General features: G+C 35.9%; 2 long non-coding RNA genes across 4 annotated transcripts; one reads left to right on the top strand and one right to left on the bottom strand.

Annotated features, from left to right (window-relative positions):
- Positions 1-639: 639 nt before the first annotated feature.
- On the top strand, positions 640-18,596 carry LOC120016193. The gene is made up of 6 exons (XR_005471910.1): positions 640-1,128; positions 1,220-1,332; positions 2,224-2,301; positions 16,481-16,511; positions 17,331-17,380; positions 17,902-18,596. It is a non-coding gene; the product is annotated as an uncharacterized LOC120016193 (long non-coding RNA).
- Positions 18,597-19,749: 1,153 nt separating this feature from the next.
- Positions 19,750-24,595, bottom strand: LOC120016194. 3 transcript variants are annotated; one of them, XR_005471911.1, is made up of 5 exons: positions 24,234-24,595; positions 21,799-23,386; positions 21,605-21,706; positions 20,837-20,969; positions 19,750-19,903 (listed from the first exon to the last, which is right to left on the bottom strand). It is a non-coding gene; the product is annotated as an uncharacterized LOC120016194 (long non-coding RNA). The 3 variants fall into 3 exon arrangements; XR_005471913.1 differs by having other exon boundaries at positions 21,605-21,701; XR_005471912.1 differs by lacking the exons at positions 19,750-19,903; positions 20,837-20,969 and adding an exon at positions 20,976-21,531.
- Positions 24,596-24,941: the final 346 nt, after the last annotated feature.

Genomic DNA, 24,941 nt, shown 5'->3' with positions numbered 1-24,941 from the left:
TCAACTCAAGAACTAGAACTAGGCTCCTTTCAAACAAAATTATGAATTTACAGACTTAAATCACCCCGTCTCTTCGAAGAGAGAGTAATTTTATCTTGAAAGACGAAGGGTGCTTGATCCATCCTGTTATGCCATGCCATTGATATATTGATGATGGTCAATCAATATCCCTGCTACTGCAGCCATTCTAGCTTCAATCAAAATTCAATATAGACTAACCTAAAACTAACTCCATGAAAGAGAACCCACTGGAGGTGATCAGTAGTCAACTGGGAAAGTGATAAGGTTTATATGACGCTGTGAATGGCGGTTTTGATGGGCTGAGACTAGATGACTACAACTGATGAATAACAATTACAATTGTTTGGGCCGGGCCTGGCTATTAGTCAAATTGGGTTTGACGGCCTGCTTTTCTTGGTGAGCCTATTTATACTTTTATTAATTGAAGAATAATAATTCGAAGGATTATTACTAGTTTTTTTGTTGGAAATTCGCAACGCATGCTCGAGGCTCTTCTCAAGATCGAGCAATTCGGTTCGAGCTCTAGTCCACTCCACGATACCTGTTTAAACTTTAAAGTTAGTTACATCAACGTGCTTATCACGTGTAGTCATTTATAGAATTGCCAACCTGGCACCTTGTAATTACTATCTTTTCATCGCCTTCTCAGAGTACAAAAGCTCTCTCTTTAGCGTCCGCTACAAGCGACTTTTATTTCGATAGGAGATTTGCTTCCTCAACATGTGTTTCTTTCTTCCCTGTACTTCCTTTGTTGCCACACATCTGATGAGAAAAAACCCCATAGAGAACTGTGATTTGTCCGATTGAAGGCAGAATTTCAGCGAGCGGAAGAGTTCGTTCGGAATTTTCGCTCCGATGCATAAAATTGTTTCGCCAATTGAAATTCTGCTCTCAACGCCTTCAATTCGACCAATCTCACTTGTATAAGTTTTCGTTTCCGATTTTTCGGCTTGATTCTTCACTGAGCTCCTGTTCCAAAGCAGAAAAAGTCCTACACGTTCGAAATTTCGAAAAAGATGAAGTGAGAAAATGGACGCCGTAGACACAGAGTTCGATCCGGCGAAGGAGAGCTTTTGCCTAGTCAAGAAGTGCCACGATACTTCTAAGGTATGAAAATAACTTTTTGATTTTGATTTATTTTGATCGGGAGATAAGTAGTTGCTAATTGTTCACGCGTTTCTGTATGGCGATGGTGTAGAATTCGCGAAGTTGACATTTGGTACAGATTTAGGATTCGTGATGACAGGATTCATCGGGTTCTTAATGAAGCTTATCTTAATCCCTGTCAACATCAACGTTGGATCTGGCTAAGTAAACCTAATTCTTCTTTGTTATGGTCTTGATGGACTCCGATGTGCTTTTCTTTTGGATTGTTGCTTTTTCATTCGATCACTATTATTACGTTTTATCAATTAATCGAATACTATATAATTTACGATTCGGTGAATTTGAACGGATACACGGATAAATTAATATGATCAAATATTACATCATATATTGGGTGGAAATTCTTAGATCAAATTCTTGACACGATACTTCTTCGAATTCTCACATCTACGCCCAAATTTACAGATTAGGTCTCTCTCTTACTGATCTATCTGCTAATGCCGTCTCAGCATAACGTAGTTTTCCAGATCCGGTCTGTTGTCTTGGCGTGGAAGCCTCATCTACCAGCTACGTTGAGAGAGCGGCACTCTCTCACATTCCTTTAACACTTCATGTTTGGTCTTTCTATCTCTCTCTGCATATTGTAGTTTGTGATAAACCACAATTTACTTGCAATTTCTCATTGGCCAAACAGAAAATTCTCTGGGGAAAAAATGTTTTGGATATTTAATATTTAAATTTATTGGCAGTAAGTTCTATCTCTTAAATGACTATGCATCTTTGTGCTATGATTTCATTAACGATTTGCTTCACTTATTGGCTTAATCAACGTGGAATCTATTTTCTTAATTGCATACAGTTTACACTCAAAACTTTAATTTCCAGACTTGAGTTTGTCACCAAGATAATTGAAATTTACCTGAAGTTTTATAAGTTCCTAGAAGAGAATTTGATGTTTAGCATATTCTGGCTCTTTTGTTTCTTTTGTCATCTTATTAATGGCTACTGATTTGTTAACCACCAATTTATGGATATTTTGTTGTTCAGCGTCTCTTATTGGTGTTGGATGTCACCTTTTTGTTAATATCAATGCAGTGAAGATGATCGATTCTCTAAAATATGCAGTGAAGCAGATGTGTGCATCAAACAATGACCTCGCAATTTCATGAAGTGGTAAGGTCCACACGATGATATGATGTCCTGTTTTCTTTTTGTGTTTAAACTTTCTGATTTGGACAATGAGGATCTCTTGCATACTCTAATTATTGCTTAAATCCTTAGGAATCCCACTCTAATTTAGCATACTCTTCATTATGGTATCATAGACTTTGGAGTTTCGATTATAAGCTGAAATGGGTTCTTCTTCTCCAATCACCCAGTTGTAAATATGAATTGCTTATCAAACAAAAACTCCACTATTTCATTAAGTGGGAAGTTTGTTAGATCGGATGGCACTACAAGAGGGGGGGGGGGGGTGAATTGTGTCCTTAGTCATATTTAGACTTAAGTCACCTCTTTTTTGTTTCAATTGAGTTTCACCCTAAGCGGAAGCAATTTAAATAGGTTGAATATAAATGTATGCAAAGATAATCACATACATCAAACTTAATAACAAGAATCAAGTCAAATGATCAAAATGAATATCACACACAAAAACAAGTTGTAATGAAGCACAAATTCAGATTCAACAAATGTATGCACAAGCTTGATTCTATCACCCTAGATGTCCAATTTCAAGTATGCAATGCAAGTATGATATGCTAAAATGAAATTGCTGTAAAGTAAAAAAGGGCAAAGAGATTTATAGTGGTTCGGCTTAACCCAAGCCTACTCCACTCCCCAAGTCCCACTTGGGAATTTCAAACACTCCACTATAGCTTGTTCAACCGAGTCAAGCGGAACTCATACAACCAGTGTTTTTGTAGCTCAAACACCAAACTTTACACACCGTGTGGTTTATAGCTCACCACACCAAACTCTACACACCGTGTGGTTTATAGCTCACCACACTAATTCAATCAGTAAAATACAAGCTCAAAAATGGCTCTAAGAATAGCCGGGTATGAGATAAGTTTAGGCTCAAAGGCTGGCTCTTTAGTAGTTGGATATGGAAGTGTTTAGGCTCAATTTATGTTCTGGAAATCAGATTGTTCAAGTAAGAAAATGGCTCTTGAGGAAATGATAAGAATCAAGTAAGAAAGGCTCAAGAGTAACAATAAAGCTTTGCTTGGCTAGTGTATATGATCTCTCTTCTAAATCAAGTATGTAATCAAGGAATGAATGAGTGAAAGAATGAAAGCTTAGAAGATGAAGAACACTTAAGAGAGAAAGAGTAATTTCCGGCCAAGTATATGCACCATAGACAAAGAGTTAGTTTTTATAGAAAATTGTGGAGTGTAAGCTCATGAAATGAGGGCCATTGGATTGATATGAAAGATATGGACCCTTGGATCATTAGAGACGTTAGAAGGCTTAAAGAAGTGTGAAAATGTTTACAACAAGTCTCTTTTGGTAGGAAGAAATAATGGCTTTTGGATGGATATAGACTTTGGAGGCATATTTAAAGATACAACAATTGACTTGAAAAAAATTTGTCTTTTAGGTGGAGTAAATCATGGCTTTTGGATAGATATAGACTTTAGATGTATCTTGAAAGATACAACAATTGACTTGAGAAAAGTTTCTCTTAGTGGAATAAATGATGGCCTTTGGATCAAATGAAGATTCAATTTTGTCCATAGGATGTAAAGTAGGAGAGATAAGAATAAAGCTTGAATCTTTGGCCATTGGATTAAAATGAGATTTTGATTTAGAGAGAATATGATCCATTGGATGTGGAGTGTCTTGGTGGGAAAGAGAAATGGTTTTGAAATAAAGCTTCCCACACATGTGAAGAGAAAAACTTGTCATAAGACTTGTTGTACCTCTTGTCTAACTTTGAACTTTAAAGTTTGGTATGCATAGGCTAAGGGAGAGGAACTTGAATGTCATATTGTATATACCTTGCCTGATACTTTACTTGTCTTGAATTGCAATTCCCTTGTGTTTATTGAAGCATATGCTTATAGAAAGTTTATTTGTGTGAAGCATAATGTGAGGGGGAGAGTTTCTCATGTGAATTAAAGAAAATAGCTCAAAGTTACATAAGTTATTTTGTAATCATCAAAAGGGGGAGAATGTTGAATATATGTTTGAGTGATTACAATGGCATGCTTGATTGAACTCTGATCTATTGATTGTATTGAGAAACATAGGTGCATATGCCAACTTGATTAGTTTAGGAATTCAAGACTTATATTAAACTAGTTTAATTGTGCTTATTTGATGATTTGATTATTGAACTAACGTGGACTAATTGCAAGAAACCCTAAAAGGGTTTACAATAGCATGTCTTGAGTATAATTTGTGTGTAGGGTGACCAAAACGTAAATTAGTCCTAATGTCATCCTCTACCAACATTAGTGAAGGCTTAATCAGTGTCAAACATGATTAAGAAAGTCAATTTCGTGGTCAACATAAGTCAAGTTTTGCCAAAGATGTCTTGGAGCTTAATTGGGATCAATTGAAGTAAAATTTATTTTCTAGTCAAAGTCAGAATCAACGGACGTGACGTGGCAGCTGACATGGCATTGTTGACATGGCATTGATGACATGGCAAAGAAGACAAGTTAACCATAGTTACATCTTAACTAGAAGACTTGGAGCCAAAAGAGAAGACAAGGAAAAGTTAATTTGAAAGGAGGAGACAAGAGGTACAACAAGTCTTATGACAAGTTTTTCTCTTCACATGTGTGGGAAGCTTTATTTCAAAACCATTTCTCTTTCCCACCAAGACACTCCACATCCAATGGATCATATTCTCTCTACATCAAAATCCCATTTTAATCCAATGGTCAAAGATTCAAGCTTTATTCTTATCTCTCCTACTTTACATCCTATGGACAAAATTGAATCTTCATTTGATCCAAAGGCCATCATTTATTCCACTAAGAGACAAATTTTTCTCAAGTCAATTGTTGTATCTTTCAAGATACATCTAAAGTCTATATCCATCCAAAAGCCATGATTTACTCCACCTAAAAGACAAATTTTTTTCAAGTCAATTGTTGTATCTTTAAAGATGCCTCCAAAGTCTATATCCATCCAAAAGCCATTATTTCTTCCTACCAAAAGAGACTTGTTGTAAACATTTTCACACTTCTCTAAGCCTTCTAACGTCTCTAATGATCCAAGGGTCCATATCTTTCATATCAATCTAATGGCCCTCATTTCATGAGCTTACACTCCACAATTTTCTATAAAAACTAACTCTTTGTCTATGGTGCATATACTTGGCCGGAAATTACTCTTTCTCTCTTAAGTGTTCTTCATCTTCTAAGCTTTCATTCTTTCACTCATTCATTCCTTGATTACATACTTGATTTAGAAGAGAGATCATATACACTAGCCAAGCAAAGCTTTATTGTTACTCTTGAGCCTTTCTTACTTGATTCTTATCATTTCCTCAAGAGCCATTTTCTTACTTGAACAATCTGATTTCCAGAACATAAATTGAGCCTAAACACTTCCATATCCAGCTACTAAAGAGCCAGCATTTGAGCCTAAACTTATCTCATACCCGGCTATTCTTAGAGCCAGTTTTGAGCTTGTATTTTGCTGATTGAGTTAGTGTGGTGAGCTATAAACCACACGGTGTGTAGAGTTTGGTGTGGTGAGCTATAAACCACACGGTGTGTAAAGTTTGGTGTTTGAGCTACAAAAACACTGGTTGTATGAGTTCCGCTTGACTCGGTTGAACAAGCTATAGTGGAGTGTTTGAAATTCCCAAGTGGGACTTGGGGAGTGGAGTAGGCTTGGGTTAAGCCGAACCACTATAAATCTCTTTGCCCTTTTTTACTTTACAGCAATTTCATTTTAGCATATCATACTTGCATTGCATACTTGAAATTGGACATCTAGGGTGATAGAATCAAGCTTGTGCATACATTTGTTGAATCTGAATTTGTGCTTCATTACAACTTGTTTTTGTGTGTGATATTCATTTTGATCATTTGACTTGATTCTTGTTATTAAGTTTGATGTATGTGATCATCTTTGCATACATTTATATTCAACCTATTTAAATTGCTTCCGCTTAGGGTGAAACTCAATTGAAACAAAAAAGAGGTGACTTAAGTCTAAATTTGACTAAGGACACAATTCACCCCCCCTCTTGTAGTGCCATCCGATCTAACAAGTGGTATCAGAGCTTGTGTTTCCTTGCATATAGAAGTAATTTTCTTGTGCATTATTAGTGATTTATATGATGGCATCTACTAGTGGTAGACATGATCATGTGTTAGAGGGTCAATCTAGTGGTAGACCTCCATTCTTTAATAGAGAAGACTATGACCATTGGAAGATGAGAATGAAACTTTATTTCATGTCTCTTGATATTGATTTGTGGTATGTCATAGAGGATGGACCTTATGAGCCTACCATCACCACCAAGATTGGTGATGTCGAAAAAGAGATTTCAAAACCTAGGGATAAATGGGATGAAAATGAGCCATCATTTTCACCACACCGTGTGGTTTATAGCTCACCACACTAACTCAATCAGCAAAATACAAGCTCAAAAATGGCTCTAAGAATAGCCGGGTATGAGATAAGTTTAGGCTCAAAGGCTGGCTCTTTAGTAGCTGGATATGGAAGTGTTTAGGCTCAATTTATGTGCTGGAAATCAGATTGTTCAAGTAAGAAAATGGCTCTTGAGGAAATGATAAGAATCAAGTAAGAAAGGCTCAAGAGTAACAATAAAGCTTTGCTTGGCTAGTGTATATGATCTCTCTTCAAAAACAAGTATGTAATCAAGAAATGAATGAGTGAAAGAATGAAAGCTTAAAAGATGAAGAACACTAGAGAGAGAGTGTTTAATTTTCGGCCAAGTGTATGCACCATAGACAAAGAGTTAGTTTTTATAGAAAATTGTGGAGTGTAAGCTCATGAAATGAGGGCCATTGGATTGATATGAAAGATATGGACCCTTGGATCATTAGAGACGTTAGAAGGCTTAGAGAAGTGTGAAAATGTTTACAACAAGTCTCTTTTGGTAGGAAGAAATAATGGCTTTTGGATGGATATAGACTTTGGAGGCATCTTTAAAGATACAACAATTGACTTGAGAAAAATTTATCTTTTAGGTGGAGTAAATCATGGCTTTTGGATGGATATAGACTTTAGATGTATCTTGAAAGATACAACAATTGACTTGAGAAAAGTTTGTCTCTTAGTGGAATAAATGATGGCCTTTGGATCAAATGAAGATTCAATTTTGTCCATAAGATGTAAAGTAGGAGAGATAAGAATAAAGCTTGAATCTTTGGTCATTGGATTAAAATGGGATTTTGATGTAGAAAGAATATGATCCATTGGATGTGGAGTGTCTTGGTGGGAAAGAGAAATGGTTTTTGAAATAAAGCTTCCCACACATGTGAAGTGAAAAACTTGTCATAAGACTTGTTGTACCTCTTGTCTCTTCCTTTCAAATTAACTTTTCCTTGTCTTCTCTTTTGGCTCCAAATCTTCTAGTTAAGATGTAACTATGGTTAACTTGTCTTCTTTGCCATGTCATCAATGCCATGTCAACAATGCCATGTCAACAATGCTATGTCAGCTGCCACGTCACGTCCGTTGATTCTGACTTTGACTAGAAAGTTAATTTTACTTCAATTGATCCCAATTAAGCTCCAAGACATCTTTGGCAAAACTTGACTTATGTTGACCACGAAATTGACTTTCTTAATCATGTTTGACACTGATTAAGCCTTCACTAATGTTGGTCGAGGATGACATTAGGACTAATTTACGTTTTGGTCACCCTACACACAAATCATACTCAAGACATGTTATGTAAACCCTTTTAGGGTTTCTTGCAATTAGTCCACGTTAGTTCAATAATCAAATCATCAAATAAGCACAATTGAACTAATTTAATATAAGTCTTGAATTCCTAAACTAATCAAGTAGGCATATGCACCTATGTTTCTCAATACAATCAATTGATCAAAGTTCAATCAAGCATGCCATTGTAATCACTCAAACATATATTCAACATTCTCCCCCTTTTGATGATTACAAAATAACTTATGTAACTTTGAGCTATTTTCTTTAATTCACATGAGAAACTCTCCCCCTCACATTATGCTTCACACAAATAAACTTTCTATAAGCATATGCTTCAATAAACACAAGGGAATTGCAATTCAAGACAAGTAAAGTATCAGGCAAGGTATATACAATATGACATTCAAGTTCCTCCCCCTTAGCCTATGCATACCAAACTTTAAACTTCGAAGTTCTATATTTCTCCCCCTTTATTTTGTAAATGCATCCAAAAGGTGTTCAATATAAACAATGTATAAATTTCATACACATATCAAGGACTCATTCTCATGCCAAGATTACCTCTTAAAAATTCAAATCTCTCTTGGTTTAGAGGTTTCGTTAGTATGTCCGCAAGTTGGTTCATTGTGTCCACATAATCTAATTTAATTGTCCCTTGAGTCACATGGTCTCTAATAAAATGATGCCTAATTTCAATATGTTTAGCCTTAGAATGATGCACCGGATTTTTAGAAAGACTAATGGCACTAGTATTATCACAATATATAGGAATATCTTTTAATTTAAGTCCAAAATCATTTAGTTGTTGTCTAATCCATAAGAGTTGAGCACAACAACTTCCTATAGCCATATATTCAGCTTCGGTGGTAGATAGGGCTACACAAGGTTGTTTCTTGGAGAACCAAGAAATAAGCATACTTCCTAGGAATTGACATGTACCTGAAGTACTCTTTCTATTTATTTTACACCCAGCAAAATCAGCATCACTATATGCATATAAATCAAACAAAGAATTTTTATCATACCATATGCCAAGAGTTGATGTATGCCTAAGGTACCTAAATATTCTCTTAACCGATAGGAAATGAGAATGCATAGGTTGACTTTGAAATCTAGCACACATGCATACACTAAACATAATGTCGGGTCTACTAGATGTCAAATATAAAAGTGAACCAATCATGGACCTATACATTTTAGAATCATAAGGTTGTCCATCTTCATCTTTTTCAAGTTTAGTTGACACACTCATAGGAGTAGGAGAAGAATTCAAGGAATCAAAACCAAACTTTTTAAGCATATCATGAATATATTTAGTTTGACTAATATGTATACCTTTCTTAGTTTGTTTAACTTGCAGCCCTAAAAAGAATGTAAGTTCACCCATCATAGACATCTCAAATTCATTTTTCATGCAAGACTCAAACTCTTTGCACATAGCCTCATTAGTAGCACCAAATATAATGTCATCTACATATATTTGAACAATAAGCATGTCATGACCTTTTTCTTTTAAGAACAAAGTGCTATCAATTCTTCCTCTTTTAAAATCATTTTGAATTAAGAATGAAGAAAGTCTATCATACCATGCCCTAGGTGCTTGTTTCAAACCATACAAGGCTTTTGTCAATTTATAAACATGGTTTGGAAAGTTAGGATCTTCAAATCCGGGTGGTTGCTTTACATATACATTCTCATTGATAAAACCATTCAAAAATGCACTTTTGACATCCATTTGATAAAGTTTAAAACCTTTGAAACATGCAAATGCCATAAGCAACCTAATAGCTTCTAACCTAGCTACGGGTGTAAATGTTTCTTCATAGTCAATCCCTTCTTCTTGGTTGTACCCTTGTGCAACCAACCTAGCCTTGTTTCTAATAACTTCACCATCTTCATTCATTTTGTTCTTAAACACCCATTTAGTTCCAATTATGGTTTGGTCTTTAGGTCTTGGAACTAAATGCCAAACTTCATTCCTAGTGAATTGATTCAACTCATCTTGCATAGCAATAATCCATTTATCATCAAGCAAAGCATCATCAATGTTTCTAGGTTCTATTTGAGAAATTAAGGCATACGAACCATGCACATCAACAATTAAAGCAGTATTCATTAAATTTGCAGTCACATTATCTACCACATTAGCATGCATATCATTATCATTAGGAGCTAAGTGAGATCTACGAGTCCTTACCCCTTGATGCAAATTGCCAATTATGAGTTGTTTGGGATGCTTGTGTTTGTCCTTCACTTGTAGCCATGATGTAGGAGCTGTAGTTTCATTATTGGAGGCCACAGGTGCAACCTCACTTTCTTCCAAGCCCACTGGTGCATCACTATTTTGTGTCTCCTCGTGTTCATTTCCTCCCTCTTTGCTTGGTCCATCATCTTTAGGTGTAGGAGAGTCATCTTTATCATCTTTTAAGCTCAACTTCTCCAAACCTAACTCAATATCATCATTCTCAAGCAAAGGGTCAAGTGCAAGAGTTTCAATAAATTTAACATGAATGGACTCTTCTATTCTCCTAGATTTTGGATTGTAAACTCTATAAGCTCTAGAAGTTAAAGCATATCCAACAAATACACAAGGAGTAGACTTTGCATCAAATTTATCTAAGTCATCCTTAGTGTTTAGTACATAACATTTGCAACCAAAAACTCTAAAGTAGTCAACCTTAGGTTTTCTATCATTCCAAATCTCATAAGGTGTCTTATTTATCTTCTTTCTAATAGACAACCTATTTGTAACATAGCATGCACAATTAATGGCCTCGGCCGACAAGAACTTAGGCAAATCATGTTCACAAAGCATAGTCCTAGCAATTTCTTGCAAAGTTCTATTTTTCCTTTCTACTACCCCATTTTGTTGGGGTGTTCTAGGTGAAGAGAAATCATGTCTAATGCCATATTCATTACATAGATCAATAAATGCATGATTATCAAATTCTCCTCCATGATCACTCCTAATCTTGCTAATGCTTATGTTCTTTTCATTTTGAAGCCTCTTGATTAGTTTTGAAAACTCATGAATGGTCTCATGTTTATGTGCAAGGAAAATCACCCAAGTATATCTAGAATAGTCATCAACAATCACAAAGGCATAGGATCTACCACCTAGACTTTTTACTCTACTTGGACCAAACAAATCAAGATGCAAAAGTTCTAAAACCCTAGTAGTTGAAATCTGGTTTTTAGACTTGAAGGACTCCCTAGTGTGCTTTCCTTTAATACAAGGCTCACAAGCATCATACATGTCAAAGTTCAAAGAAGGTATGCATCTAACTAGATTATTTCTAACCAATTTTTCAATTGTAGAAATTCCTATATGTCCTAATCTTCTATGCCATATATTCACATCACTAACATTGGAAATCAAGCATTTAAGTTTGCAATCATTCAAGTCTTTCAAATTAATAGAATATACATTACCATCTCTTTTTCCTACAAGCACACATTCATTCATGGCATTTAAAAATTCACACTTTGAATCATCAAAACATATGCGCAAGCCACCATCACACAATTGAGAAATACTAAGAAGGTTAAAAGACAATCCATCAACTAATTGCACATTAGAGATAGAGAAAGAGGATACATCACCTATGGATCCTTGACCAAGGATCCTACCCTTCTTGTTGTCACCAAAAGTCACATGACCACCATTAGAGTACTTCTTGAGAGAAGAAAAAGAACTTGAGTTCCCGGTCATGTGTCTTAAGCAACCACTATCCAAGTACCACTTGGAAGCCTTAGAACTTTTGATTTTCAAGAACACCTACATTAGTTCAATTCGCTTTAGGTACCCAATTTCTTTTGGGTCCTATGAGGTTAGCATCAAGAATCTTGGTTCCCTTTGGAACCCACATTTGCTTAACTTTCTTGTCAAACACATATTGAAACTTTGGAAAAACTTTGGCATTCAAGTTATGTATATATGAATCATTTGAAGAATGAAATGAAGTGCTAGCATACATAGAGCCTTGTGGAGCTCTAGGAACCCTAGAATACCTTATGGGTTGCCCTAATTTCTTAGGAAACCCTACGGGTCTCTTGGAACCAGATTTGATATCCTTCTTCCAAGGCTGATTTGGCACACCCCCAATGGGAATAGGCCTATGTCTCACGGATTGGACAAATGATACATGTTCATGATGTGATTTCGAAGTACTAGCATGCATATCATTCAAAGCATTGTAGTTAGGAGGTGAAAAAATCATTTTCTTAGGAAAACAATCATCCTTCATGTCATTCAAGGAATGCAAATAGCCACGTGATACAAAAGATGTAGAAATATCATGTATATCACATTTCTTCAATTTTACATCATCACCAACATAACCTAAACCCGATTTGTCCAAAGATTGTCTAAGGCATGATAAGAGTGAATCAAGTCTAGAAGATCCCACACTAAACTTTGAGAAAGATTTTTCTAGATCCTCATATCTCAATTTCAAAGCTTCTAATTCATTTTGAACACTAGAGTCAGCATGTGACTCTTGGTTCTCATTAGGCACAATAGCTATCAATTTCAAATCATCATACTCTTCTTGCAAGGTACTAAGTCTAAATTGCAAATCTTCAATCAAAGGCTCATGATCACATTTAGACATGTCATTAGCACACATGGCAGCAAGCATATCACATTTATCATCATATTTAGCATTAAGTTCATCAATGGTCTTTTCATGCTTTTCTACCTTAGCATTTAAACAATCAATCTCATTTTTCAATTGTTTCTTTTCCTTATGCATTTTCCTATTCTTAGCATTCATGTCATTAAGTAAGGAAAGCAAATCATCAATAGACACATCATCATCATCATGATCAAAAGAATTTACCTCCTCATCCGGATCGGATGAGTTTCCTTTGGCCATCAAGCAAAATCTAGCAAACTCATCCTCACTTGAAGAGCTTTCGGAGTCCGAATCACTCCAAGTAGCTTTGAAGGCTCTCTTGGATTGCTCCTTGCTCTTTTCTTTCTTCTTTGGACACTCATACTTCATGTGTCCCTTCTTGCCACACTCAAAGCACCTCAAATCTTTGTCTTGTTCCACATGGTTCCCTTTTGAGTCGCTTTGATCCCCATGGCCAGATTTGAAGTTGTCCCTCCTTGAGTGGCCAAAAGGTTTACCACCTTGCTTCTTCTTGTTAATCAAGTATCTCCTGAACCTCCTTGTCATTAAGGCTACTTCTTCATCACTCAAATCATCTCCACTATCACCCTTTGAGGCAAAAGCAATGCTCTTCTTTTTGGTGTCCTCTTTTTGAGCTTCTCTTGCCTTCAAGTTTGTCTCATATACCAGAAGTGATCCTACAAGCTCATCCAACTTAAAAACTTTGAGATCTTTAGCTTCTTGGATGGCGGTAACTTTGGCATCCCATGCTTCCGGAAGACTTCTCAAGTATTTTTGTACCTTTTCTTGATTGGAGAATGTCTTCCCTAAAGATTCAAGAGAATTCAGAATTTTGGTTAGTCTAATATCCATATCGGTAATAGACTCATGTGGAAGCATAGTGAACAATTCATATGAATGCATGAGCATGTTAATCTTAGACTCCTTTACTTGATTAGTTCCCTCATGCTTCATCTCTAACCTAGTCCACATATCTTTAGCCGAAATACATGTAGAAATATGTTTAGCTTCAATTGAATTCAATGCATTAAACAAGATAGACATAACTTTAGCATTTAAAGACATCTTCTTCTTATCATGTTCATCCCATTTATCCCTAGGTTTTGAAATCTCTTTTTCGACATCACCAATCTTGGTGGTGATGGTAGGCTCATAAGGTCCATCCTCTATGACATACCACAAATCAATATCAAGAGACAAGAAATAAAGTTTCATTCTCATCTTCCAATGGTCATAGTCTTCTCCATTAAAGAATGGAGGTCTACCACTAGATTGACCCTCTAACACATGATCATGTCTACCACTAGTAGATGCCATCATATAAATCACTAATAATGCACAAGAAAATTACTTCTATATGCAAGGGAACACAAGCTCCGATACCACTTGTTAGATCGGATGGCACTACAAGAGGGGGGGTGAATTGTGTCCTTAGTCAAATTTAGACTTAAGTCACCTCTTTTTTGTTTCAATTGAGTTTCACCCTAAGCGGAGGCAATTTAAATAGGTTGAATATAAATGTATGTAAAGATAATCACATACATCAAACTTAATAACAAGAATCAAGTCAAATGATCAAAATGAATATCACACACAAAAACAAGTTGTAATGAAGCACAAATTCATATTCAACAAATGTATGCACAAGCTTGATTCTATCACCCTAGATGTCCAATTTCAAGTATGCAATGCAAGTATGATATGCTAAAATGAAATTGCTGTAAAGTAAAAAAGGGCAAAGAGATTTATAGTAGTTCGGCTTAACCCAAGCCTACTCCACTCCCCAAGTCCCACTTGGGAATTTCAAACACTCCACTATAGCTTGTTCAACCGAGTCAAGCGGAACTCATACAACCAGTGTTTTTGTAGCTCAAACACCAAACTTTACACACCGTGTGGTTTATAGCTCACCACACCAAACTCTACACACCGTGTGGTTTATAGCTCACCACACTAACTCAATCAGCAAAATACAAGCTCAAAAATGGCTCTAAGAATAGCCGGGTATGAGATAAGTTTAGGCTCAAAGGCTGGCTCTTTAGTAGCTGGATATGGAAGTGTTTAGGCTCAATTTATGTTCTGGAAATCAGATTGTTCAAGTAAGAAAATGGCTCTTGAGGAAATGATAAGAATCAAGTAAGAAAGGCTCAAGAGTAACAATAAAGCTTTGCTTGGCTAGTGTATATGATCTCTCTTCAAAAACAAGTATGTAATCAAGAAATGAATGAGTGAAAGAATGAAAGCTTAAAAGATGAAGAACACTAGAGAGAGAGTGTTTAATTTTCGGCCAAGTGTATGCACCATAGACAAAGAGTTAGTTTTTATAGAAAATTGTGGAGTGTAAGCTCATGAAATGAGGGCCATTGGATTGATATGAAAGATATGGACCCTTGGATCATTAGAGACGTTAGAAGGCTTAGAGAAGTGTGAAAATGTTTACAACAAGTCTCTTTTGGTAGGAAGAAATAATGACTTTTGGATGGATATAGACTTTGGAGGCATCTTTAAAGATACAACAATTAACTTGAGAAAAATTTGTCTTTTAGGTGGAGTAAATCATGGCTTTTGGATGGATATAGACTTTTGAAAGATACAACAATTGACTTGAGAAAAGTTTGTCTCTTAGTGGAATAAATGATGGCCTTTGGATCAAATGAAGATTCAATTTTGTCCATAGGATGTAAAGTAGGAGAGATAAGAATAAAGCTTGAATCTTTGGTCATTGGATTAAAATGGGATTTTGATGTAGAGAGAATATGATCCATTGGATGTGGAGTGTCTTGGTGGGAAAGAGAAATGGTTTTTGAAATAAAGCTTCCCACACATGTGAAGAGAAAAACTTGTCATAAGACTTGTTGTACCTCTTGTCTCCTCCTTTCAAATTAACTTTTCCTTGTCTTCTCTTTTGGCTCCAAATCTTCTAGTTAAGATGTAACTATGGTTAACTTGTCTTCTTTGCCATGTCATCAATGCCATGTCAACAATGCCATGTCAACAATGCTATGTCAGCTGTCACGTCACGTCCGTTGATTCTGACTTTGACTAGAAAGTTAATTTTACTTCAATTGATCCCAATTAAGCTCCAAGACATCTTTGACAAAACTTGACTTATGTTGACCACGAAATTGACTTTCTTAATCATGTTTGACACTGATTAAGCCTTCACTAATGTTGGTCGAGGATGATATTAGGACTAATTTACGTTTTGGTCACCCTACACACAAATCATACTCAAGACATGCTATGTAAACCCTTTTAGGGTTTCTTGCAATTAGTCCACGTTAGTTCAATAATCAAATCATCAAATAAGCACAATTGAACTAATTTAATATAAGTCTTGAATTCCTAAACTAATCAAGTAGGCATATGCACCTATGTTTCTCAATACAATCAATAGATCAAAGTTCAATCAAGCATGCCATTGTAATCACTCAAACATATATTCAACAGTCATATGATGGACATGTTGCTCCATTTTCTTTTTGTGCTCATGCTTTCTAATTCAGACAAAGAGGTTGAGGCCTTACCATCTCTGATTATTGCGTTTACTGATTAGAATTTCACATATTCTTTGTCAATTAAATTTTACATAGGCCTGCTTCTTATAGTGTAATATTGTAGTGTTTCTGTTATTCTGTTTGTTGTGGATATCTGCAATTTGTGATGCCTTGTTACCATTATTAGTTTGGCTGCAAATCAAATCGTCATCATAATAATCATCAAAGCCTAATGGAGATGTTAAACAACTTCATACGTGTAAAGTTGTTGAGATTGAAATGTTCATTTGTTTGATGTGATATCAACAGTTCTCATGTTATGCTGTTTTTCAGGACACAATGCGAGCTTGAAATGGTCAGCGAGGTAGGGTGTAGGATATACTTTCTCTGACTTATATTTCTTTCTTTGTAAGCGATAGTATTAATGTAGCTGTCTTTTATGAGTTTATCTGATTTTCGACTTTTGATTAACTAATTAGTGAGGAATAATCTAAACAAGGATGTACAAAAAATTTATTTAAGAAAATGACTGACATTCTTTAGATAGTTTAGGTTTGCTCTAGGCTTTAAGAGGTAATGGAAAATGAGTATGTTTCTCGTTGCCTATGGGTTGCTAGGAAAATTTATTTCACGAAACTTTGTTTGCAACTTTGCACATTTTGTCAAAATCTTGTTTTAATTATATGAAAATACTGGCACTTCATTTAGGGGTGGGGGGGTGGGGGGCGGTGTGGACTGTGGAGACAAGTGGACTCTCGGTTCTGTATCCTAAAATCTACATAGACTCCTGGTTAAGACAAGGTAACTATGTTGGTTAGGTCCTCTCCTCCATGTTTTATGTGACAGTTTGAACATAAAATACTATAAAAAAGTTGTGGCCAGTGGCTACTTTTCTGGCCATACATGACTACATGAGTTTGATTCTACTAAGTTGCTGTCGTCGTCATTAAAACCTTTATCCCAAAAGTTTGGGATTGGCTACATGAGTCTATGAGAATATCAACGGGAGGCCACCACGTGTATTCGTTTTCTCCATCAATTTCTATCTGCTAGATATCTTGTTTAATTAACTCGGAAACCAATGATGTTGAGGTGGTTCTTAGGTTATTGATGAACTTTTTATGTGTGCATACTATTACAGTATTAGCTTTCTGCTAGTAACTCTGTTGTTTTCTTTTTGCAGGTTTTCATATGCACATTTTACGTAAGAGGCAGAATCCACGGCATCCAATGGTATACTTCTAGTCTCTCTGCGTCTTTCTCTATGCTTGTGTATGTTTCTACACTTGGTATCATTGCGACTCGCAAATGGGTTAAGGACCAATGCTGCTAAGCGATTTCTAACTTCAACATGGCATTTTATAGTAATTGGTTGCAAGGATTTAGATCATACTTTTTTCCGTAACTATTGAACTGACACAAATAGCTAAATATTGTACAGAGATGTTTTTGAATCTGAATCAATCATTTGGGGTAAACACAAAAATAAGTGTTTGGCTGCTAGATCCTCGAGTCTAATCTTGTAGACCAGTCGTTCAATAGGTCCCAACCATTCTTTCCCACGTAGAATAAATCGGCCTCCCTTTTGTTCCATGATTTTGAGCTGGATTATTTAATTGTCAATGATATTTTATGGTAGTTTTTTAATAATAAAGCAATTTTTTTGGGGAAGGAAACCTAATAGAAAGTCAATGAATAATTTGATTAAACAATGTTGTGATGACAATGTTTTTGTTCGGTTTTCATGGTGCCAGGGGGGAAATGCCATTGCTAAGGGGACTCAGCCTCATCTAATCATATAAAGTTTGTTTTGATGTCTACACAGAAGTGATGGCATAATTGCAAGTGCCATAGCAAGAGATTACTGGAACTTGATCTCTAGTCCAGATCCCATCATCCAGGTCAGGTTGGATTGGGCTAAAGAACATTAGGGACTTTTGAAACAGTTTACTTTTGATTGCCGGAGTTGTTAGGCCCATTTGAATTGGGCCTTCGGTTTGGGCCACTATACCATAAAGATTTGGGCTTTTGGCCCATTCAAATTGAGCCTTGATTTGGGCCAATTTAAGCAGATAATTTGGGCTTCAGGTCCATTCAAATTGGGCCTTAGGTTCAGGCAAGTATATCCGTTAGATTTGGGCTTTAGGCCCATTCCAATTGGGCCATTATAACCTGAAGATTTAGGTTTTGCGCCCATTTGAATTGGGCCTCAGTTTGGGCCATTATTCCTAGAGAATTTGGGCTTTTGGCCCATTCTAATTGGGAGCAGGGTTTGGGCCAATGTACGTCGAGAATTTGGGCTTTATGCCCATTGGAATTGGGCCTCGTTGTGACCGCATATTGACTTAAGTCGGGCATAGGAACATGCAAACTTGGCTTCAATAATGGGTCTACTATCTTTTTCTGCACTACGTTCATTCAACTTAGAACAAGCCACCTTTAAAGCCCATTTGATTTTGTTTGGTTCTTGACGGTGATGCTACTGAGAGAGACTATGTGCATGTTTGGCACAGCAGCTTGCAAAGCGGGTCCGCTAACGGTCCCGCTTTGCGGAACCGCTGTGCCGTTTGGCACAGCGGTGCCAGCGGAAACGCTGGCTATGCAACAGCGTTTCCGCTGGCATTTCATCCGCTCCCAATGGGAGCTTCTGAAGGCGGAAACTCCTTCTTTTTTTTTTTTTTTTTTTTTTTAAGTTCACGTGGGGCCCACACTGGCCCCACAGTTTGTACTTAAATAAAATTTTTAAAAGTTAACAGTGGGCCCATATTGACCCACTGTTTGTAAGAAAAGCTGTAATTTATTTTTTAAAAATTAAATACAATTTATTCAACTTTAAATTTTTATAATAATTAATGTGGATCCCACAATTTTAATAATATATATTTCTACTTAATATTATAAAATTATTTTTTACGAAGAATTATAAAATTAAATTTAATATTTATAATTAATTAATATTTACTAAATTAAATTAAATGATTAAAAATATATGAAAAATTATTATTAAAAATAATTTATATTATTATCCCCACTTGTATCATATTAAAATATTTAATTAATAAAAAATATGCTTAAAATTAATTTAAATAAGAATTATATTTATTATATTAAATTTAATATAAACTTTTGATATAAAAATAAAAACTAATATTATAATACTTTATTTTAACAGTTTTTCCGCTAGCGTCAGTTTTTAGTTCACCAAACACCTCACAGCATATTTCACAGCCTTAAGCTCAGCATATTTTTCACAGCATTTCCGCTAGCATTGAAAATCAAGCTTTCCGCTCTGCCAAACAGAGCCTATGACCCATTATAGAGCGGCTACGGCTAAGATTCATTACACTTGAATAATATTAATTTGGCCCGATATATCAATAACAGAGCGGCTCCATCATTTCAACTTAAAAAATTAATGTTTGAGCTTTTTTTACATTCAGTCCAACCATTTCAATCAATATGAAATCTAGCTCTGAATTTGTCCTCGTAAATGCAGTGATATTTATGATGATCGATTCTGATTGTCGTATGATAATTATTTTTTTAGGTTGGTGGGGTGAGGGGAATTGAACCTATGAACCAAGATTTTTTACTCAAGGGGCTTAGCGGCTAAGATTGATCCATTTTCCTATGATTATTTAACAAAAAAAGGAACATGAAAGAAAGGTGGTGCACATTCGGTCAGGACAACAAAGCCTGCTGTTGATAGCATGAAAACTGTAATTCGTGTCATGTCATATACATGACTGGCTTTCCCTGTACAATTGTCATACAGAAAGTAGTAGAAGTCAGCCAATTTTCCAGAAAATCAAATGAACTTTTTAAATAAAAAACCCAAAGCCCTCAAGTTCAACGGCATACCAAATAGTTCAGGAATGGAAATTTAGATCAGAAATGACCAACATCGTATGCTAAACGTTGCACAAAGTGACCTCAAATCAGGATAGGAACCACATTTACAAATTAATGAAGGGTTCAATTAATTGTCAGAACTTCATATAATTTTCGTATTTCAATTACTAAATTGCCATTCGTCTTTTCCTAAAATTATTTCTTTTTAATCATCTTCCCTATGGAGTGATGTTTAGCCATTATTCATCACGTTCAATGTCATAGCTAATTGTTCACCTAAGGAAATTTAAAACAGGAAAAAAGACATTGGGGGTATAAATGTGCTTAAATACTGAATAACATTTGCTTTTTGGACAGTCATGCTTAAAACTCACCACGAAAACATCTCGATTACATATGGACCACTCAATTAGATTATGTCTCTACATGTTTGCATAGGTACATAAGTTCCAACACAGGCATGAAAACCTTGGAGACCTCAGTGGGTATGGTTATGAAGAATGGGTTGGCTTAGAATAAAGTGAGGTAGAGCCAGTTGCTAGCAGTGCACTAAGGCTTTATCAACTTACTTAAGAGGCTAGAGCCATACGCTAGCAGATTACTTTCTTCTCAACTAACTAACAAGATCCCTTCTCAGCTATCAAACACCTTTTGCTTTCTTCTGTTAGTTCTCCTAAGCTAGATACATATACAACGACACATCTACATACTATGTGTAGAAAAATGCTAAGGGATATGCGAGCAGTAATAATATAAACCAATAACTTTTAACAAGTGATATCACATATTATAATTTCAAAGTTGCAGAAGAGAGCATCAAGTAGATAAAGCACTTACTAAGGAATTTCTCTGTTACTAGCTTGAGCAGTCCAGATAAACCCTATGTTTGATGGAGTTCCATATCGCTTCCTGAGACCATGAATTTCCTTCTCAAAAGATTTTGAAAGCTCAGTGATGGATGTTTTGCACACTGAAAAAATTGAATGAAGAAACAATGTTACAAACAAAAGGATTGAAGCTTGTATCTGCATGATAATGCCGGACAAGGTCAGAATGAAAGGAAAACAAATGCATGATCTGAAAGATTAAAACTGGAATAAATCATAAAAGCACAAAAAGAATGGGAAAATAAGTAGCCAATCTGTGCACGGGAAGTGTTAGCCAATAGACATGCACAGAGAAAAGGATTTAAAATTCTGTATATGATTGGCATTACTCTGAAAACCTTTTTAACAGAACAGGCAGGTGACAACCCCTTCAAATGCAGCAGTTTAGATTCAGTTATCTTTCAGTTGAGATTTAATTTACATGCAACAATTTGAAATAGGACATCTTATGAAATTCATCAACAGGACAGGCAAAATATGCTAAAAAGGTTCATCATATTAGGCAGCCACAATTTAAAGTTCAGGTCCTTTGAGTTCGAGTCATTATAATATCAAAAATATGAGAGATAGAAAAAAGAAAAATAACACTAGTGTTCCATGAAATACGGCAGTCTGTGCCTCTGACACTAACTCTGCATATGAAACCTGGAACAGGGAACATAAACGATATCAGAACAGTGTCTAGATAGATATTATATTTGTATGGTGTTTGATATACCTTCATTGTTTCCTGAATTTCACTGATCTGCCCATTGATCTTCTTATATTCTTTTCTCTGTTTCACCCATCACTTGCTGGGATGCTTTTATCTAAAACTGCACTATATGAACAAAGAATGAAACTTCTTAGTATATGATTAGAGGAAGTGAGCTAACACAATTGTCTTCTGATCTGCAATAAACCGATGCTCACCCTAACAAGTGCATAAGCTTGGAATAATGGGATTTGGTGCGTTCCAAGTGAAGAAAAATTCCCATCTTGAATGATGCATAATTACAGCACACAATTGCATTTTGGGAATCATCCCATAGGACCACACCGCCGAAGGTTGCCATGAGAATGATTAACACCCCACATATTTCAATTGCTATCAATACATAAGTATACTCTCTCCAGTAGTACTGTCATAGATGTTACTTCAAACCATATAACTATCAACTAACCTAATCATTAGATTACCTGAATAAAATATCCAAAAATCTTTTCATGCATATATTTTGCATTCAAGTAAGGCTCGTGAAAATTTTCTTTCAGTTATTTTTATGTATACTTAATTTTTTAATAGTATCAATTGAAATTAGGTAGTAAGCCCCTGTCAAGGTAAAATCCTGGATATGCCACTGGCCCAAAGGTGGCATGGGATATGCTAAGAAAATTTTCACGTTAATATAGCCCAAAGCAACTATTTAATGCATAAAGTTTCAGCTATCTAGTAGTAGCCAAAAGTGGAAGTGTTTCAACCGGATACAGTACTCAACATACCAAATTACCAATAATAAAACAAGTTCATGAAGCAAAGGAGTAGTAGACTGAATAAAAGATATGGCATTCTATGGACTCTAAAAGTAGAGCTTGAGGGGATTCACTAGTCAAAGCTCTCTTATCTTTTCCAACAGTTCACCAAACTTTCAAGTTCTAGAAGGGACCATGCCAACACCTTGGTTCGATGGCCCTCGTAAATAGTTTTTTTAAGACACCAAATGCCTTGTGCCAGTGAAAGTATGCTGCAGGAGGTATCTAAAAGAAACGTATTAGGACGAAATGGATTAAAGTAATCATTGTTATGGTAGTGGGCCTAGTGGCAAAGAGCTAAAACTAGGCAAACCAAACAAAACTTTGCTTCTTCAGTTTAAGATAGGTTCTCTTGCTCAGGTTTTGAACCTAAACTTTGAGTGATTATGCTCAGCAGATTGGTCAAGCTGCACAGAGGTGCAAAATGCACATCAAGACTAAGTTCAGGAAGTTTAGCATCCTAAATAAAAAAATTAGGTGTAAAATTACAACCAGCCGTACAATTTGAATTCATTCTGCCATGAACAGAACTTGAAGCTCCTGTTAGTTATCACCAAATAATCAATCAATATACTACAAGACGGAGATATGTGATAGAGTGGGAAAAAAACCTCCGAAAGATTGTAATGATGCAGATTAAAAATCCATTCTAACAAATTATTTCTAATCAATTAAGTTTTAGTAACAAGAACTATGCAATCAAATAAAAGGAAAAACTCTCCATGAAATGATCCAACAAAATTACATCAACCGTCTAAAGCTCTTAAAACAAGTACGTGATTTGGATTAGTTTTTAGATCCATATCCGGATTAAACAACATATTTGCCTTTGTACTATTTATTCAGAATCAGAGTTGTCAACATGATTAACAGAAAGCCTTGAAAGAATGAATTTAGAAATAAAACCTACATGGCAAGGTTGACCACGGTGGATTTGAGTAGAAAATTAGCAACCAAAGAACACTCAGTGCATACTGAGTTATTCATTCTGCAAGGAATGTGATTTATCTTAGTAAACCATGTAGTTCAAGAGATGTCTACACAAAACTCTTCAAAATGTAACCTAAAGATTGAATTGACAACAATAAATTCGATATGTAAACCGTAGATTTGTCTCAATGACAATCGCAATAGGTTTAAGTTCCAATGTTTTAGCTTCTATTTGATAGAAAAAATTAGAGAAAGAAAAAGACAGTTTGAGCTGATTGATAAAGATAATACGTTACATCAATGAAGTGAACCATCTATAAAGGGGAAAGAAACTCACGTCTAAAATAAACATAATTAATAACGATTGAATATCACTTAATAATCTAGGGCTGAAATACTAATTACTCGTAGTCTCTTAGAATAATCCGTTTGGCTGGCAAGAAACCCTAAGGAACGTAATAGAGGCATATAGAGCTTCAGAATGTTTAGAATTCAACTATTTCTCAACCTGAATGGCCTATTATTAGGATTTGAATCTGACACGCAAACATCAACTTTCAGATTCCTTTACTCTGTTCTCACAGCAACCAAACAGCGCGTCAGAGAGACATCGATCCGCGACAAAACTCATCATGCAAAGACATACACGAGATCGATAGAATCTACTCTCAGTCGTAAATGCTTGATCTCTAAAATAATAGAGAGACATCGTTCAAAGCCTAAAAACGACTTAGGTTTTCACAGCCACCTGAGTCATCGTTTAAAGCCTAATAATCCTCTCCTCTGTTTCGACAGCAATCAAAACGAGACAAAGCTTTATAACATACATCTTGCAAAGACACGTGAGATCTAGAATCTACCCTCAGTCGTAGATACTCGATATGTAATTACAGGGAGAAAAGTACCTTCAAGCTGGAGGCGAGAGTGGGAGGCTTTCGCGTCCTTGAGAATCTCTACGTGCAACCGATGAATAAGATTTCTCCTCAGATCGTCGAGGCGCGAAGACGGAAGATCCTCGAGATCGGAGACGGAGGTTAGGGTTTTGCGAGAAGGGGACCTTGTCGACGAGTCGGAGGAGGTGTGCTCTTGTTGCTACTGATTTCGTTCATAAAAAACGAGTGAGTCTTGTCAAGTACGCCGGATGACGGAGATCCCTTCGGAGAATCAGGAGACGCTATCGGCAATGTCGATCTGCGACTGCTAAACCCTCTCGTCTTCATTTCTCTCCCTCTATGCAATTTCTTGCAGCAGAGAAGACGGGAATGGAGTGATATATAAATTTATAAAGGCTTTGTAGTGGCGTGTTTTTCAAGTTGAAAAGCGGGAATATATAGCTTTATAAATTTATAAAGGCTAGTATCTAAATATAATTAATTATTAATTACTGTAGTTCCAATTTTTCATTTTTTTATTAACTTAAAAGTTGTGCAAATCTGATTCTCGTGGTTGTGGGTTTTGTAGTGGACTAACTAGGAGTCAGCCCAATAAAAATGGCTTTTTTTTTTTAAAACTTTTTTACTTCTAGGCCCACATAGCAAAGAAGATGCACTTAAAAGGCCCAAAATCTGGCCACCAGCTTCTGCAGAACCAAAAAGGAGCGAGGAAAGACAATT

This window comes from Tripterygium wilfordii, chromosome 15 (genome assembly GCF_013401445.1).
Source record: "Tripterygium wilfordii isolate XIE 37 chromosome 15, ASM1340144v1, whole genome shotgun sequence".
NCBI classification, from domain to species: Eukaryota; Viridiplantae; Streptophyta; class Magnoliopsida; order Celastrales; family Celastraceae; genus Tripterygium; species Tripterygium wilfordii.
Note: the sequence above shows the minus strand (reverse complement) of the source record. Positions and strands in the feature narration are given on the sequence as shown.